This window comes from Microcebus murinus, unplaced genomic scaffold (assembly GCF_040939455.1).
Source record: "Microcebus murinus isolate Inina unplaced genomic scaffold, M.murinus_Inina_mat1.0 scaf019_hap2_Mmur4.0, whole genome shotgun sequence".
NCBI lineage: Eukaryota > Metazoa > Chordata > Mammalia > Primates > Cheirogaleidae > Microcebus > Microcebus murinus.
Genome location: NW_027438965.1, coordinates 7,520 through 23,364, shown reverse-complemented (window position 1 = coordinate 23,364; position 15,845 = coordinate 7,520). Strand labels below are relative to the sequence as shown.

General features: G+C 63.5%; 4 non-coding genes and 1 pseudogene across 4 annotated transcripts; all 5 read left to right on the top strand.

Moving 5' to 3' along the window:
- The first annotated feature begins 609 nt into the window (after positions 1 to 609).
- On the top strand, positions 610 to 728 carry LOC142867641 (5S ribosomal RNA). Its single transcript, XR_012916995.1, has one exon. It is a non-coding gene; the product is annotated as a 5S ribosomal RNA (ribosomal RNA).
- A 3,530-nt stretch (positions 729 to 4,258) lies between these two features.
- On the top strand, positions 4,259 to 4,377 carry LOC142867745 (5S ribosomal RNA). The gene has a single exon (XR_012917102.1). It is a non-coding gene; the product is annotated as a 5S ribosomal RNA (ribosomal RNA).
- A 3,537-nt stretch (positions 4,378 to 7,914) lies between these two features.
- On the top strand, positions 7,915 to 8,033 carry LOC142867734 (5S ribosomal RNA). The gene has a single exon (XR_012917091.1). It is a non-coding gene; the product is annotated as a 5S ribosomal RNA (ribosomal RNA).
- Positions 8,034 to 11,888: 3,855 nt separating this feature from the next.
- Positions 11,889 to 12,007, top strand: LOC142867707 (uncharacterized; annotated as a pseudogene).
- Positions 12,008 to 15,484: 3,477 nt separating this feature from the next.
- On the top strand, positions 15,485 to 15,603 carry LOC142867723 (5S ribosomal RNA). Its single transcript, XR_012917080.1, has one exon. It is a non-coding gene; the product is annotated as a 5S ribosomal RNA (ribosomal RNA).
- The last annotated feature ends 242 nt before the right edge of the window (positions 15,604 to 15,845 follow it).

The window sequence follows — 15,845 nt, the reverse complement described above, 5'->3', positions numbered from 1 at the left end:
AAACCACGCCACCCCACCCATGGGACACATCCCTAGAGAGAGAGAGAGACGCCCCATACACTCGCTCCCCTCCCCCATGCGCTGTGCCCCAGCCCGGCCCGGGGGAATAGGCGGCAGCCCACCCACAGGGTGGGGGGCGCAGCTGAAAGGGGTTGTGGGGATGGCGGGCCCTGCCAGGGGTCAAAGGGCGGGCGACCCGCGCGTGCGCAATCGGCGGCGGCGGCGGCGGCGGCGGCGGCGGCGGCGGCGGCGGCCACGAGCTGGGGGTGGGCCAGGCGAGGAGAGGAAGGGGGCTGGAAGGTCTCCACCTTGGCGAGTCCAGCCGTGGAGGCGCATCTTGTGTGAGTGTGAGTGTGTGTGTGTGTGTGTGTGTGTGTGTGTGTATAGAGAGACAGCCCCCCACCCCGGCCCGCCGCTCCCTGCCCGCCCCGCCCCGCCCCGCCCCGCTGTCACCCCCGTCCCTCGGAGCCCGCCGGACCCGGCCGGTGAACTCAACAGGCCCGGCCCGGTGCGGGTCAGCGCCGGCGCGGGGCCTTGGGCGGGGGGAGGAGGCGGCGGGGAAGCGCAGAGAGGCTCGGCTTCTTGAGCGGGGCAGGGGCGCCCTCCGCCGTCTAGGGCCACACCACCCTGAACGCGCCCGATCTCGTCTGGTCTCGGAAGCTAAGCAGGGTCGGGCCTGGTTAGTACTTGGATGGGAGACCGCCTGGGAATACCGGGTGCCGTAGGCTTCTTCTTTTTTTTTTTTTTGTTTTGCCTCTTGTTCTGTCCCCTTTCTGGGAGCGAGTCGGCGGCCCGGGGTGGGGGTCACCCCCACCCTCAGCGCCCGCCGCGGTGCCTGGCGCCCCAGCCCGCACCGTGGGGCCTCCTCTTGTCCCAAGCCGCGACACCGCCGTCACGCGGCAGCATGCGTGGCTTCTGGACTGTCAGGTCTCAGACCAAAGGTCTGCTCTGTGGGAACCGACACGCTGGAGGAAACCTTGAGAGTCTGAGAGGGGAGGGAGTTCCAGAAGAAGGCCAGGATGTCATTTTGAGGGAGTATGTGACCAGAACTCGTCCCATTGCTTTTGGGGTTCTATGGGCTACACGTAGGAATCTTTGGTGGTGGCACCTGATGTTGGGGGATCCGGAGTCACACCCAGACCTGCTCCACAGGCCTCCTTTTACTTTTCTCTTCGGATTCATTATGTTTAAAAAGTGTCTCTTATCTCTATGATTGCATTTTCTTTTCTCTCTCTTTTCAAGCAGATGATGGGAGTCCAAGTATTAAGGTGACATGTGTTGCCCGTGCCCCCCTCCCCCCTGTGTTCTTATTCATTAACCTCTGATGTTGTTCCAGCGTATTGTGGGGGTACCAATGTTAAGGTCGGGTACGTTGCCCTCTCCCAGCCTCCCCCCTCGGGTCAGAGCCTCAAGTGCGCCCATCCCCCAGTCGGTGCGCACACACCCGTTCCTAATGGAGGTGTATGCCCATCCCCTCCCCCCACCCGCCCGACACCCACCCGATGAAGGTGATTCCTCTGTGTCCACTTAGGTGTCCATCGGTTCGTACCCATTTGCTGGTGAGCGCGAGCACGTGGTGCTCGTGTGTCCATTCTTGGGCTACCTGGCTTACTGGAACGGGTTCCAGCTCTGGCCAGGAGAACCACGAGAGGTGCCCTCTCACCGCTGCTCCTCCTAGCTGAATAGCACTCCGTGGTGTCCACGCGCCACATTTCATTTACGCACTCGTGGGTCGATGGGCACTCGGGTCGCTTCCAGGTCTTTGCGATTGTGACTTGTGCCCTGACTCTAACCCTAACCCTTACCCAGCCCGTCTCCTCCTCAGTCCCTGCCTGACTGACTCCTTCCCGCCCGGCCTGTCACCTGTCACCGTCCTCTGCCCCTGCCTGACACGCTCCTCCCCGCCCGGGCCGTCACCGTCCTCGGCCCCTGCCTGACGGGGCTCCTCCGTCGCCTGGGCCTTCCAAGGGCTTGGTGTGGACGCTGGTTCCAGGACGCCCTCCCAGGGACCCGGTAGCAGGGCGGCCGCAGCGTCTCGCGCCACCCAACCGTCCGCCGGCCGGTGGCCGGCGCTAAGTGGCCTGCGGGGGACGTGCCCCCACTGTGGGGCGGGCGCCCAGCCTGGTGTCTTCTCTGAGGCCCCGTGGCTGCTTTTCCCCCCCGCAAGGGGAGAGCCGCGGAGGTGGGGACCGCCTCCTCGTGGGGACGTACACCCAGCTCTCCACGTCGGATTCCGGGGCTCTCTGTCCTGCCAGAAGGCCCAGCTGGCCTGCGGGTCCTTAGAGTGGCAAAAACATCCGAAAACTGAGATTGAGGGTCCGGTGGTTGTCTGCACTTTTGTGCTGGGCACCCCAGGGAGGCCCGGGGGCTGGCTGGACAACGCGGTCTGCTGGGCAGGGGGGTGGTTTGGAGGAGCAACTGATGCCCTTTGCACTTTGGGTAGCAAGTGTCTGAGGTGTCTCTGAGCCCTGCGCCATGTCGGGGGGTGGGGTGGGGGGGTGGGAGGTCGGGGGGGTGTGGAGGAGCAGGAGGAGGAGGAGGAGGAGGTGGGAAGGGCCGTGGCCTGCAGTCGTGTTCCCGGGGTGGCTTCTTCCACAGGCTGCTTGGCCTGGGCTCCCTGCACCTGGGCCTTTGGAGGACTGGCCCTGTGCTTGCCAACGCTTCCCCTGCAGGGACCCAGAGCTGGGAGGTTGCATCTCTCAGCCCTGGGTCGGGCAGAGCCCCAGCGGGCCATGCCCACAACCTCTCTCAGCACGGGTCCCCCAGAAGGCTCCTTTGGGACCAGGATTCTCTTGCGGGTGACTCTTTAAGGTCTGGCCCCTGGATGGAGGGGCACCAGGAGTAGAGGAGCAGGAAGGGGAAGGGGGTGGCCATGCGAGGGGACACTTTCAGGCCAAGTCCCAGCTTCAGCCTGATCCTCCTGGGAACCCCGGGGTGTACGTCACACCTCCTGGTTGTCCCGCTCTGAGACAAGGGCTCTGAGACAAGGAGCCGGGCTTCGCATTCCCCCAGCAGCCAGTCGTGGGCTGAGGACACCTGGGGCGTTGGGAACTCCCTGGCTTCTCCTTGGCTTAACATCTGGAGCTGCTTGTGAATCGTGCCGCCACACACACCCGAGTGCAGGTGTCTTCTGCACAGACTGCGGGCCTCGCTCTTCTGAATGCCGCTAGCTCGCCACCCACCCACGGGTGAACCTGGTCAGGGTACTTTCTCTCGGGGGCAGACTCTCATCCTGGCGGGCTACCGGTGTTTCTGTTTGCTCGTTTCTTTCTTCCATTTCGGGAAAGGCTTCCTTACTGGGTGTGGAAATCTCCTATGCCTTTCCTCGCCTATTCTGTCAGCTTTAAAATTCTCTTTCAGTTGCCACCCTCACAGATGGATTAGGAAACTCTTTCCGGTGCACTCATTAGTGAAATGACCTCAATGAAGCTGGAATCCAATATCTAATCGCCGATTTTTAGCGAGTCCACACGCCAGGGTGGTCGGGGTCTAATGCAGCCCCGGCCAGGCCCAGGCCCCTTGGACTGGGCCACAGGAGGACCCAGAGGAGGTTCCCGGCCCCCACGGTCGCGTTGCCGGCAGTTCTCCAAGGGCTTGGGCGTTTTCCAGAGGTAGGAGATGGAGGGGACTGATTTCTTCAGCGCCCCACAAACCACGCCACCCCACCCATGGGACACATCCCTAGAGAGAGAGAGAGACGCCCCATACACTCGCTCCCCTCCCCCATGCGCTGTGCCCCAGCCCGGCCCGGGGGAATAGGCGGCAGCCCACCCACAGGGTGGGGGGCGCAGCTGAAAGGGGTTGTGGGGATGGCGGGCCCTGCCAGGGGTCAAAGGGCGGGCGACCCGCGCGTGCGCAATCGGCGGCGGCGGCGGCGGCGGCGGCGGCGGCGGCGGCGGCGGCCACGAGCTGGGGGTGGGCCAGGCGAGGAGAGGAAGGGGGCTGGAAGGTCTCCACCTTGGCGAGTCCAGCCGTGGAGGCGCATCTTGTGTGAGTGTGAGTGTGTGTGTGTGTGTGTGTGTGTGTGTGTGTATAGAGAGACAGCCCCCCACCCCGGCCCGCCGCTCCCTGCCCGCCCCGCCCCGCCCCGCCCCGCTGTCACCCCCGTCCCTCGGAGCCCGCCGGACCCGGCCGGTGAACTCAACAGGCCCGGCCCGGTGCGGGTCAGCGCCGGCGCGGGGCCTTGGGCGGGGGGAGGAGGCGGCGGGGAAGCGCAGAGAGGCTCGGCTTCTTGAGCGGGGCAGGGGCGCCCTCCGCCGTCTAGGGCCACACCACCCTGAACGCGCCCGATCTCGTCTGGTCTCGGAAGCTAAGCAGGGTCGGGCCTGGTTAGTACTTGGATGGGAGACCGCCTGGGAATACCGGGTGCCGTAGGCTTCTTCTTTTTTTTTTTTTTGTTTTGCCTCTTGTTCTGTCCCCTTTCTGGGAGCGAGTCGGCGGCCCGGGGTGGGGGTCACCCCCACCCTCAGCGCCCGCCGCGGTGCCTGGCGCCCCAGCCCGCACCGTGGGGCCTCCTCTTGTCCCAAGCCGCGACACCGCCGTCACGCGGCAGCATGCGTGGCTTCTGGACTGTCAGGTCTCAGACCAAAGGTCTGCTCTGTGGGAACCGACACGCTGGAGGAAACCTTGAGAGTCTGAGAGGGGAGGGAGTTCCAGAAGAAGGCCAGGATGTCATTTTGAGGGAGTATGTGACCAGAACTCGTCCCATTGCTTTTGGGGTTCTATGGGCTACACGTAGGAATCTTTGGTGGTGGCACCTGATGTTGGGGGATCCGGAGTCACACCCAGACCTGCTCCACAGGCCTCCTTTTACTTTTCTCTTCGGATTCATTATGTTTAAAAAGTGTCTCTTATCTCTATGATTGCATTTTCTTTTCTCTCTCTTTTCAAGCAGATGATGGGAGTCCAAGTATTAAGGTGACATGTGTTGCCCGTGCCCCCCTCCCCCCTGTGTTCTTATTCATTAACCTCTGATGTTGTTCCAGCGTATTGTGGGGGTACCAATGTTAAGGTCGGGTACGTTGCCCTCTCCCAGCCTCCCCCCTCGGGTCAGAGCCTCAAGTGCGCCCATCCCCCAGTCGGTGCGCACACACCCGTTCCTAATGGAGGTGTATGCCCATCCCCTCCCCCCACCCGCCCGACACCCACCCGATGAAGGTGATTCCTCTGTGTCCACTTAGGTGTCCATCGGTTCGTACCCATTTGCTGGTGAGCGCGAGCACGTGGTGCTCGTGTGTCCATTCTTGGGCTACCTGGCTTACTGGAACGGGTTCCAGCTCTGGCCAGGAGAACCACGAGAGGTGCCCTCTCACCGCTGCTCCTCCTAGCTGAATAGCACTCCGTGGTGTCCACGCGCCACATTTCATTTACGCACTCGTGGGTCGATGGGCACTCGGGTCGCTTCCAGGTCTTTGCGATTGTGACTTGTGCCCTGACTCTAACCCTAACCCTTACCCAGCCCGTCTCCTCCTCAGTCCCTGCCTGACTGACTCCTTCCCGCCCGGCCTGTCACCTGTCACCGTCCTCTGCCCCTGCCTGACACGCTCCTCCCCGCCCGGGCCGTCACCGTCCTCGGCCCCTGCCTGACGGGGCTCCTCCGTCGCCTGGGCCTTCCAAGGGCTTGGTGTGGACGCTGGTTCCAGGACGCCCTCCCAGGGACCCGGTAGCAGGGCGGCCGCAGCGTCTCGCGCCACCCAACCGTCCGCCGGCCGGTGGCCGGCGCTAAGTGGCCTGCGGGGGACGTGCCCCCACTGTGGGGCGGGCGCCCAGCCTGGTGTCTTCTCTGAGGCCCCGTGGCTGCTTTTCCCCCCCGCAAGGGGAGAGCCGCGGAGGTGGGGACCGCCTCCTCGTGGGGACGTACACCCAGCTCTCCACGTCGGATTCCGGGGCTCTCTGTCCTGCCAGAAGGCCCAGCTGGCCTGCGGGTCCTTAGAGTGGCAAAAACATCCGAAAACTGAGATTGAGGGTCCGGTGGTTGTCTGCACTTTTGTGCTGGGCACCCCAGGGAGGCCCGGGGGCTGGCTGGACAACGCGGTCTGCTGGGCAGGGGGGTGGTTTGGAGGAGCAACTGATGCCCTTTGCACTTTGGGTAGCAAGTGTCTGAGGTGTCTCTGAGCCCTGCGCCATGTCGGGGGGTGGGGTGGGGGGGTGGGAGGTCGGGGGGGTGTGGAGGAGCAGGAGGAGGAGGAGGAGGAGGTGGGAAGGGCCGTGGCCTGCAGTCGTGTTCCCGGGGTGGCTTCTTCCACAGGCTGCTTGGCCTGGGCTCCCTGCACCTGGGCCTTTGGAGGACTGGCCCTGTGCTTGCCAACGCTTCCCCTGCAGGGACCCAGAGCTGGGAGGTTGCATCTCTCAGCCCTGGGTCGGGCAGAGCCCCAGCGGGCCATGCCCACAACCTCTCTCAGCACGGGTCCCCCAGAAGGCTCCTTTGGGACCAGGATTCTCTTGCGGGTGACTCTTTAAGGTCTGGCCCCTGGATGGAGGGGCACCAGGAGTAGAGGAGCAGGAAGGGGAAGGGGGTGGCCATGCGAGGGGACACTTTCAGGCCAAGTCCCAGCTTCAGCCTGATCCTCCTGGGAACCCCGGGGTGTACGTCACACCTCCTGGTTGTCCCGCTCTGAGACAAGGGCTCTGAGACAAGGAGCCGGGCTTCGCATTCCCCCAGCAGCCAGTCGTGGGCTGAGGACACCTGGGGCGTTGGGAACTCCCTGGCTTCTCCTTGGCTTAACATCTGGAGCTGCTTGTGAATCGTGCCGCCACACACACCCGAGTGCAGGTGTCTTCTGCACAGACTGCGGGCCTCGCTCTTCTGAATGCCGCTAGCTCGCCACCCACCCACGGGTGAACCTGGTCAGGGTACTTTCTCTCGGGGGCAGACTCTCATCCTGGCGGGCTACCGGTGTTTCTGTTTGCTCGTTTCTTTCTTCCATTTCGGGAAAGGCTTCCTTACTGGGTGTGGAAATCTCCTATGCCTTTCCTCGCCTATTCTGTCAGCTTTAAAATTCTCTTTCAGTTGCCACCCTCACAGATGGATTAGGAAACTCTTTCCGGTGCACTCATTAGTGAAATGACCTCAATGAAGCTGGAATCCAATATCTAATCGCCGATTTTTAGCGAGTCCACACGCCAGGGTGGTCGGGGTCCAATGCAGCCCCGGCCAGGCCCAGGCCCCTTGGACTGGGCCACAGGAGGACACAGAGGAGGGTCCCGGCCCCCACGGTCGCGTTGCCGGCAGTTCTCCAAGGGCTTGGGCGTTTTCCAGAGGTAGGAGATGGAGGGGACTGATTTCTTCAGCGCCCCACAAACCACGCCACCCCACCCATGGGACACATCCCTAGAGAGAGAGAGAGACGCCCCATACACTCGCTCCCCTCCCCCATGCGCTGTGCCCCAGCCCGGGCCCGGGGGAATAGGCGGCAGCCCACCCACAGGGTGGGGGGCGCAGCTGAAAGGGGTTGTGGGGATGGTGGCCCCTGCCTGGGGTCAAAGGGCGGGCGACCCGCGCGTGCGCAATCGGCGGCGGCGGCGGCGGCGGCGGCGGCGGCGGCGGCGGCGGCGGCCACGAGCTGGGGGTGGGCCAGGCGAGGAGAGGAAGGGGGCTGGAAGGTCTCCACCTTGGCGAGTCCAGCCGTGGAGGCGCATCTTGTGTGAGTGTGAGTGAGTGAGTGTGAGTGTGAGTGTGTGTGTGTGTGTGTGTGTATATAGAGAGACAGCCCCCCACCCCGGCCCGCCGCTCCCTGCCCGCCCCGCCCCGCCTGTCACCCCCGTCCCTTGGAGCCCGCCGGACCCGGCCGGTGAACTCAACAGGCCCGGCCCGGTGCGGGTCAGCGCCGGCGCGGGGCCTGGGGCGGGGGGAGGAGGCGGCGGGGAAGCGCAGAGAGGCTCGGCTTCTTGAGCGGGGCAGGGGCGCCCTCCGCCGTCTAGGGCCACACCACCCTGAACGCGCCCGATCTCGTCTGGTCTCGGAAGCTAAGCAGGGTCGGGCCTGGTTAGTACTTGGATGGGAGACCGCCTGGGAATACCGGGTGCCGTAGGCTTCTTCTTTTTTTTTTTTTTGTTTTGCCTCTTGTTCTGTCCCCTTTCTGGGAGCGAGTCGGCGGCCCGGGGTGGGGGTCACCCCCACCCTCAGCGCCCGCCGCGGTGCCTGGCGCCCCAGCCCGCACCGTGGGGCCTCCTCTTGTCCCAAGCCGCGACACCGCCGTCACGCGGCAGCATGCGTGGCTTCTGGACTGTCAGGTCTCAGACCAAAGGTCTGCTCTGTGGGAACCGACACGCTGGAGGAAACCTTGAGAGTCTGAGAGGGGAGGGAGTTCCAGAAGAAGGCCAGGATGTCATTTTGAGGGAGTATGTGACCAGAACTCGTCCCGTTGCTTTTGGGGTTCTATGGGCTACACGTAGGAATCTTTGGTGGTGGCACCTGATGTTGGGGGATCCGGAGTCACACCCAGACCTGCTCCACAGGCCTCCTTTTACTTTTCTCTTCGGATTCATTATGTTTAAAAAGTGTCTCTTATCTCTATGATTGCATTTTCTTTTCTCTCTCTTTTCAAGCAGATGATGGGAGTCCAAGTATTAAGGTGACATGTGTTGCCCGTGCCCCCCTCCCCCCTGTGTTCTTATTCATTAACCTCTGATGTTGTTCCAGCGTATTGTGGGGGTACCAATGTTAAGGTCGGGTACGTTGCCCTCTCCCAGCCTCCCCCCTCGGGTCAGAGCCTCAAGTGCGCCCATCCCCCAGTCGGTGCGCACACACCCCGTTCCTAATGGAGGTGTATGCCCATCCCCTCCCCCCACCCGCCCGACACCCACCCGATGAAGGTGATTCCTCTGTGTCCACTTAGGTGTCCATCGGTTCGTACCCATTTGCTGGTGAGCGCGAGCACGTGGTGCTCGTGTGTCCATTCTTGGGCTACCTGGCTTACTGGAACGGGTTCCAGCTCTGGCCAGGAGAACCACGAGAGGTGCCCTCTCACCGCTGCTCCTCCTAGCTGAATAGCACTCCATGGTGTCCACGCGCCACATTTCATTTACGCACTCGTGGGTCGATGGGCACTCGGGTCGCTTCCAGGTCTTTGCGATTGTGACTTGTGCCCTGACTCTAACCCTAACCCTTACCCAGCCCGTCTCCTCCTCGGCCCCTGCCTGACTGACTCCTTCCCGCCCGGCCTGTCACTTGTCACCGTCCTCTGCCCCTGCCTGACACGCTCCTCCCCGCCCGGGCCGTCACCGTCCTCGGCCACTGCCTGACGGGGCTCCTCCGTCGCCTGGGCCTTCCAAGGGCTTGGTGTGGACGCTGGTTCCAGGACGCCCTCCCAGGAACCCGGTAGCAGGGCGGCCGCAGCGTCTCGCGCCACCCAACCGTCCGCCGGCCGGCGGCCGGCGCTAAGTGGCCTGCGGGGGACGTGCCCCCACTGTGGGGCGGGCGCCCAGCCTGGTGTCTTCTCTGAGGCCCCGTGGCTGCTTTTCCCCCCCGCAAGGGGAGAGCCGCGGAGGTGGGGACCGCCTCCTCGTGGGGACGTACACCCAGCTCTCCACGTCGGATTCCGGGGCTCTCTGTCCTGCCAGAAGGCCCAGCTGGCCTGCGGGTCCTTAGAGTGGCAAAAACATCCGAAAACTGAGATTGAGGGTCCGGTGGTTGTCTGCACTTTTGTGCTGGGCACCCCAGGGAGGCCCGGGGGCTGGCTGGACAACGCGGTCTGCTGGGCAGGGGGGGGGGTTTGGAGGAGCAACTGATGCCCTTTGCACTTTGGGTAGCAAGTGTCTGAGGTGTCTCTGAGCCCTGCGCCATGTCGGGGGGTGGGGTGGGGGGGTGGGAGGTCGGGGGGTGTGGAGGAGCAGGAGGAGGAGGAGGAGGAGGTGGGAAGGGCCGTGGCCTGCAGTCGTGTTCCCGGGGTGGCTTCTTCCACAGGCTGCTTGGCCTGGGCTCCCTGCACCTGGGCCTTTGGAGGACTGGCCCTGTGCTTGCCAACGCTTCCCCTGCAGGGACCCAGAGCTGGGAGGTTGCATCTCTCAGCCCTGGGTCGGGCAGAGCCCCAGCGGGCCATGCCCACAACCTCTCTCAGCATGGGTCCCCCAGTAGGCTCCTTTGGGACCAGGATTCTCTTGCGGGTGACTCTTTAAGGTCTGGCCCCTGGATGGAGGGGCACCAGGAGTAGAGGAGCAGGAAGGGGAAGGGGGTGGCCATGCGAGGGGACACTTTCAGGCCAAGTCCCAGCTTCAGCCTGATCCTCCTGGGAACCCCGGGGTGTACGTCACACCTCCTGGTTGTCCCGCTCTGAGACAAGGGCTCTGAGACAAGGAGCCGGGCTTCGCATTCCCCCAGCAGCCAGTCGTGGGCTGAGGACACCTGGGGCGTTGGGAACTCCCTGGCTTCTCCTTGGCTTAACATCTGGAGCTGCTTGTGAATCGTGCCGCCACACACACCCGAGTGCAGGTGTCTTCTGCACAGACTGCGGGCCTCGCTCTTCTGAATGCCGCTAGCTCGCCACCCACCCACGGGTGAACCTGGTCAGGGTACTTTCTCTCGGGGGCAGACTCTGATCCTGGCGGGCTACCGGTGTTTCTGTTTGCTCGTTTCTTTCTTCCATTTCGGGAAAGGCTTCCTTACTGGGTGTGGAAATCTCCTATGCCTTTCCTCGCCTATTCTGTCAGCTTTAAAATTCTCTTTCAGTTGCCACCCTCACAGATGGATTAGGAAACTCTTTCCGGTGCACTCATTAGTGAAATGACCTCAATGAAGCTGGAATCCAATATCTAATCGCCGATTTTTAGCGAGTCCACACGCCAGGGTGGTCGGGGTCTAATGCAGCCCCGGCCAGGCCCAGGCCCCTTGGACTGGGCCACAGGAGGACCCAGAGGAGGTTCCCGGCCCCCACGGTCGCGTTGCCGGCAGTTCTCCAAGGGCTTGGGCGTTTTCCAGAGGTAGGAGATGGAGGGGACTGATTTCTTCAGCGCCCCACAAACCACGCCACCCCACCCATGGGACACATCCCTAGAGAGAGAGAGAGACGCCCCATACACTCGCTCCCCTCCCCCATGCGCTGCTGTGCCCCAGCCCGGGCCCGGGGGAATAGGCGGCAGCCCAACCACAGGGTGGGGGGCGCAGCTGAAAGGGGTTGTCGGGGATGGCGGACCCTGCCTGGGGTCAAAGGGCGGGCGACCCGCGCGTGCGCAATCGGCGGCGGCGGCGGCGGCGGCGGCGGCGGCGGCGGCGGCAGCAGCGGCGGCCACGAGCTGGGGGTGGGCCAGGCGAGGAGAGGAAGGGTGCTGGAAGGTCTCCACCTTGGCGAGTCCAGCCGTGGAGGCGCATCTTGTGTGAGTGTGAGTGAGTGAGTGTGAGTGTGAGTGTGTGTGTGTGTGTGTGTGTGTGTGTGTGTGTATAGAGAGACAGCCCCCCACCCCGGCCCGCCGCTCCCTGCCCGCCCCGCCCCGCCTGTCACCCCCGTCCCTCGGAGCCCGCCGGACCCGGCCGGTGAACTCAACAGGCCCGGCCCGGTGCGGGTCAGCGCCGGCGCGGGGCCTGGGGCGGGGGGAGGAGGCGGCGGGGAAGCGCAGAGAGGCTCGTCTTCTTTTTTTTTTTTTTTTTTTTTTTTTTTGAGACAGAGTCTTGCTTTGTTGCCTAGGCTAGAGTGAGTGCCATGGCATCAGCCTAGCTCACAGCAACCTCAAACTCCTGGGCTCAAGCAATCCTTCTGTCTCAGCCTCCCAAGTAGCTGGGACTACAGGCATGAGCCACCATGCCCGGCTAATTTTTTCTATATATATTAGTTGGCCAATTAGTTTCTTTCTATTTATAGTAGAGACGGGGTCTCGCTCTTGCTCAGGCTGGTTTCGAACTCCCGACCTCGAGCAAGAGGCTCGGCTTCTTGAGCGGGGCAGGGGCGCCCTCCGCCGTCTAGGGCCACACCACCCTGAACGCGCCCGATCTCGGAAGCTAAGCAGGGTCGGGCCTGGTTAGTACTTGGATGGGAGACCGCCTGGGAATACCTGGGAATACCGGGTGCCGTAGGCTTCTTCTTTTTTTTTTTTTTGTTTTGCCTCTTGTTCTGTCCCCTTTCTGGGAGCGAGTCGGCGGCCCGGGGTGGGGGTCACCCCCACCCTCAGCGCCCGCCGCGGTGCCTGGCGCCCCAGCCCGCACCGTGGGGCCTCCTCTTGTCCCAAGCCGCGACACCGCCGTCACGCGGCAGCATGCGTGGCTTCTGGACTGTCAGGTCTCAGACCAAAGGTCTGCTCTGTGGGAACCGACACGCTGGAGGAAACCTTGAGAGTCTGAGAGGGGAGGGAGTTCCAGAAGAAGGCCAGGATGTCATTTTGAGGGAGTATGTGACCAGAACTCGTCCCGTTGCTTTTGGGGTTCTATGGGCTACACGTAGGAATCTTTGGTGGTGGCACCTGATGTTGGGGGATCCGGAGTCACACCCAGACCTGCTCCACAGGCCTCCTTTTACTTTTCTCTTCGGATTCATTATTTTTAAAAAGTGTCTCTTATCTCTATGATTGCATTTTCTTTTCTCTCTCTTTTCAAGCAGATGATGGGAGTCCAAGTATTAAGGTGACATGTGTTGCCCGTGCCCCCCTCCCCCCTGTGTTCTTATTCATTAACCTCTGATGTTGTTCCAGCGTATTGTGGGGGTACCAATGTTAAGGTCGGGTACGTTGCCCTCTCCCAGCCTCCCCCCTCGGGTCAGAGCCTCAAGTGCGCCCATCCCCCAGTCGGTGCGCACCCACCCCGTTCCTAATGGAGGTGTATGCCCATCCCCTCCCCCCACCCGCCCGACACCCACCCGATGAAGGTGATTCCTCTGTGTCCACTTAGGTGTCCATCGGTTCGTACCCATTTGCTGGTGAGCGCGAGCACGTGGTGCTCGTGTGTCCATTCTTGGGCTACCTGGCTTACTGGAACGGGTTCCAGCTCTGGCCAGGAGAACCACGAGAGGTGCCCTCTCACCGCTGCTCCTCCTAGCTGAATAGCACTCCGTGGTGTCCACGCGCCACATTTCATTTACGCACTCGTGGGTCGATGGGCACTCGGGTCGCTTCCAGGTCTTTGCGATTGTGACTTGTGCCCTGACTCTAACCCTAACCCTTACCCAGCCCGTCTCCTCCTCGGCCCCTGCCTGACTGACTCCTTCCCGCCCGGCCTGTCACCTGTCACCGTCCTCTGCCCCTGCCTGACACGCTCCTCCCCGCCCGGGCCGTCACCGTCCTCGGCCCCTGCCTGACGGGGCTCCTCCGTCGCCTGGGCCTTCCAAGGGCTTGGTGTGGACGCTGGTTCCAGGACGCCCTCCCAGGAACCCGGTAGCAGGGCGGCCGCAGCGTCTCGCGCCACCCAACCGTCCGCCGGCCGTTGGCCGTCGCTAAGTGGCCTGCGGGGGACGTGCCCCCACTGTGGGGCGGGAGCCCAGCCTGGTGTCTTCTCTGAGGCCCCGTGGCTGCTTTTCCCCCCCGCAAGGGGAGAGCCGCGGAGGTGGGGACCGCCTCCTCGTGGGGACGTACACCCAGCTCTCCACGTCGGATTCCGGGGCTCTCTGTCCTGCCAGAAGGCCCAGCTGGCCTGCGGGTCCTTAGAGTGGCAAAAACATCCGAAAACTGAGATTGAGGGTCCGGTGGTTGTCTGCACTTTTGTGCTGGGCACCCCAGGGAGGCCCGGGGGCTGGCTGGACAACGTGGTCTGCTGGGCAGGGGGGGGGGTTTGGAGGAGCAACTGATGCCCTTTGCACTTTGGGTAGCAAGTGTCTGAGGTGTCTCTGAGCCCTGCGCCATGTCTGGGGGGGGTGGGAGTTCGGGGGGGTGGAGGAGCAGGAGGAGGAGGAGGAGGAGGTGGGAAGGGCCGTGGCCTGCAGTCGTGTTCCCGGGGTGGCTTCTTCCACAGGCTGCTTGGCCTGGGCTCCCTGCACCTGGGCCTTTGGAGGACTGGCCCTGTGCTTGCCAACGCTTCCCCTGCAGGGACCCAGAGCTGGGAGGTTGCATCTCTCAGCCCTGGGTGGGGCAGAGCCCCAGCAGGCCATGCCCACAACCTCTCTCAGCACGGGTCCCCCAGAAGGCTCCTTTGGGACCAGGATTCTCTTGCGGGTGACTCTTTAAGGTCTGGCCCTTGGATGGAGGGGCACCAGGAGTAGAGGAGCAGGAAGGGGAAGGGGGTGGCCATGCGAGGAGACACTTTCAGGGGAAGTCCCAGCTTCAGCCTGATCCTCCTGGGAACCCCGGGGTGTACGTCACACCTCCTGGTTTCCCGCTCTGAGACAAGGAGCCGGGCTTCGCATTCCCCCAGCAGCCAGTCGTGGGCTGAGGACACCTGGGGCGTTGGGAACTCCCTGGCTTCTCCTTGGCTTAACATCTGGAGCTGCTTGTGAATCGTGCCGCCGCACACACCCGAGTGCAGGTGTCTCCTGCACAGACTGCGGGCCTCGCTCTTCTGAATGCCGCTAGCTCGCCACCCACCCACGGGTGAACCTGGTCAGGGTACTTTCTCTCGGGGGCAGACTCTGATCCTGGTGGGCTACCGGTGTCTCTGTTTGCTCGTTTCTTTCTTCCATTTCGGGAAAGGCTTCCTTACTGGGTGTGGAAATCTCCTATGCCTTTCCTCGCCTATTCTGTCAGCTTTAAAATTCTCTTTCAGTTGCCACCCTCACAGATGGATTAGGAAACTCTTTCCGGTGCACTCATTAGTGAAATGACCTCAATGAAGCTGGAATCCAATATCTAATCGCCGATTTTTAGCGAGTCCACACGCCAGGGTGGTCGGGGTCCAATGCAGCCCCGGCCAGGCCCAGGCCCCTTGGACTGGGCCACAGGAGGACACAGAGGAGGGTCCCGGCCCCCACGGTCGCGTTGCCGGCAGTTCTCCAAGGGCTTGGGCGTTTTCCAGAGGTAGGAGATGGAGGGGACTGATTTCTTCAGCGCCCCACAAACCACGCCACCCCACCCATGGGACACATCCCTAGAGAGAGAGAGAGACGCCCCATACACTCGCTCCCCTCCCCCATGCGCTGTGCCCCAGCCCGGGCCCGGGGGAATAGGCGGCAGCCCACCCACAGGGTGGGGGGTGCAGCTGAAAGGGGTTGTCGGGGAGGGCGGCCCCTGCCTGGGGTCAAAGGGCAGGCGACCCGCGCGTGCGCAATCGGCGGCGGCGGCCACGAGCTGGGGGTGGGCCAGGCGAGGAGAGGAAGGGGGCTGGAAGGTCTCCACCTTGGCGAGTCCAGCCGTGGAGGCGCATCTTGTGTGAGTGTGAGTGTGTGTGTGTGTGTGTGTGTGTGTGTGTGTATAGAGAGACAGCCCCCCACCCCGGCCCGCCGCTCCCTGCCCGCCCCGCCCCGCCCCGCCCCGCTGTCACCCCCGTCCCTCGGAGCCCGCCGGACCCGGCCGGTGAACTCAACAGGCCCGGCCCGGTGCGGGTCAGCGCCGGCGCGGGGCCTGGGGCGGGGGGAGGAGGCGGCGGGGAAGCGCAGAGAGGCTCGGCTTCTTGAGCGGGGCAGGGGCGCCCTCCGCCGTCTAGGGCCACACCACCCTGAACGCGCCCGATCTCGTCTGGTCTCGGAAGCTAAGCAGGGTCGGGCCTGGTTAGTACTTGGATGGGAGACCGCCTGGGAATACCGGGTGCCGTAGGCTTCTTCTTTTTTTTTTTTTTGTTTTGCCTCTTGTTCTGTCCCCTTTCTGGGAGCGAGTCGGCGGCCCGGGGTGGGGGTCACCCCCACCCTCAGCGCCCGCCGCGGTGCCTGGCGCCCCAGCCCGCACCGTGGGGCCTCCTCTTGTCCCAAGCCGCGACACCGCCGTCACGCGGCAGCATGCGTGGCTTCTGGACTGTCAGGTCTCAGACCAAAGGTCTGCTCTGTGGGAACCGACACGCTGGA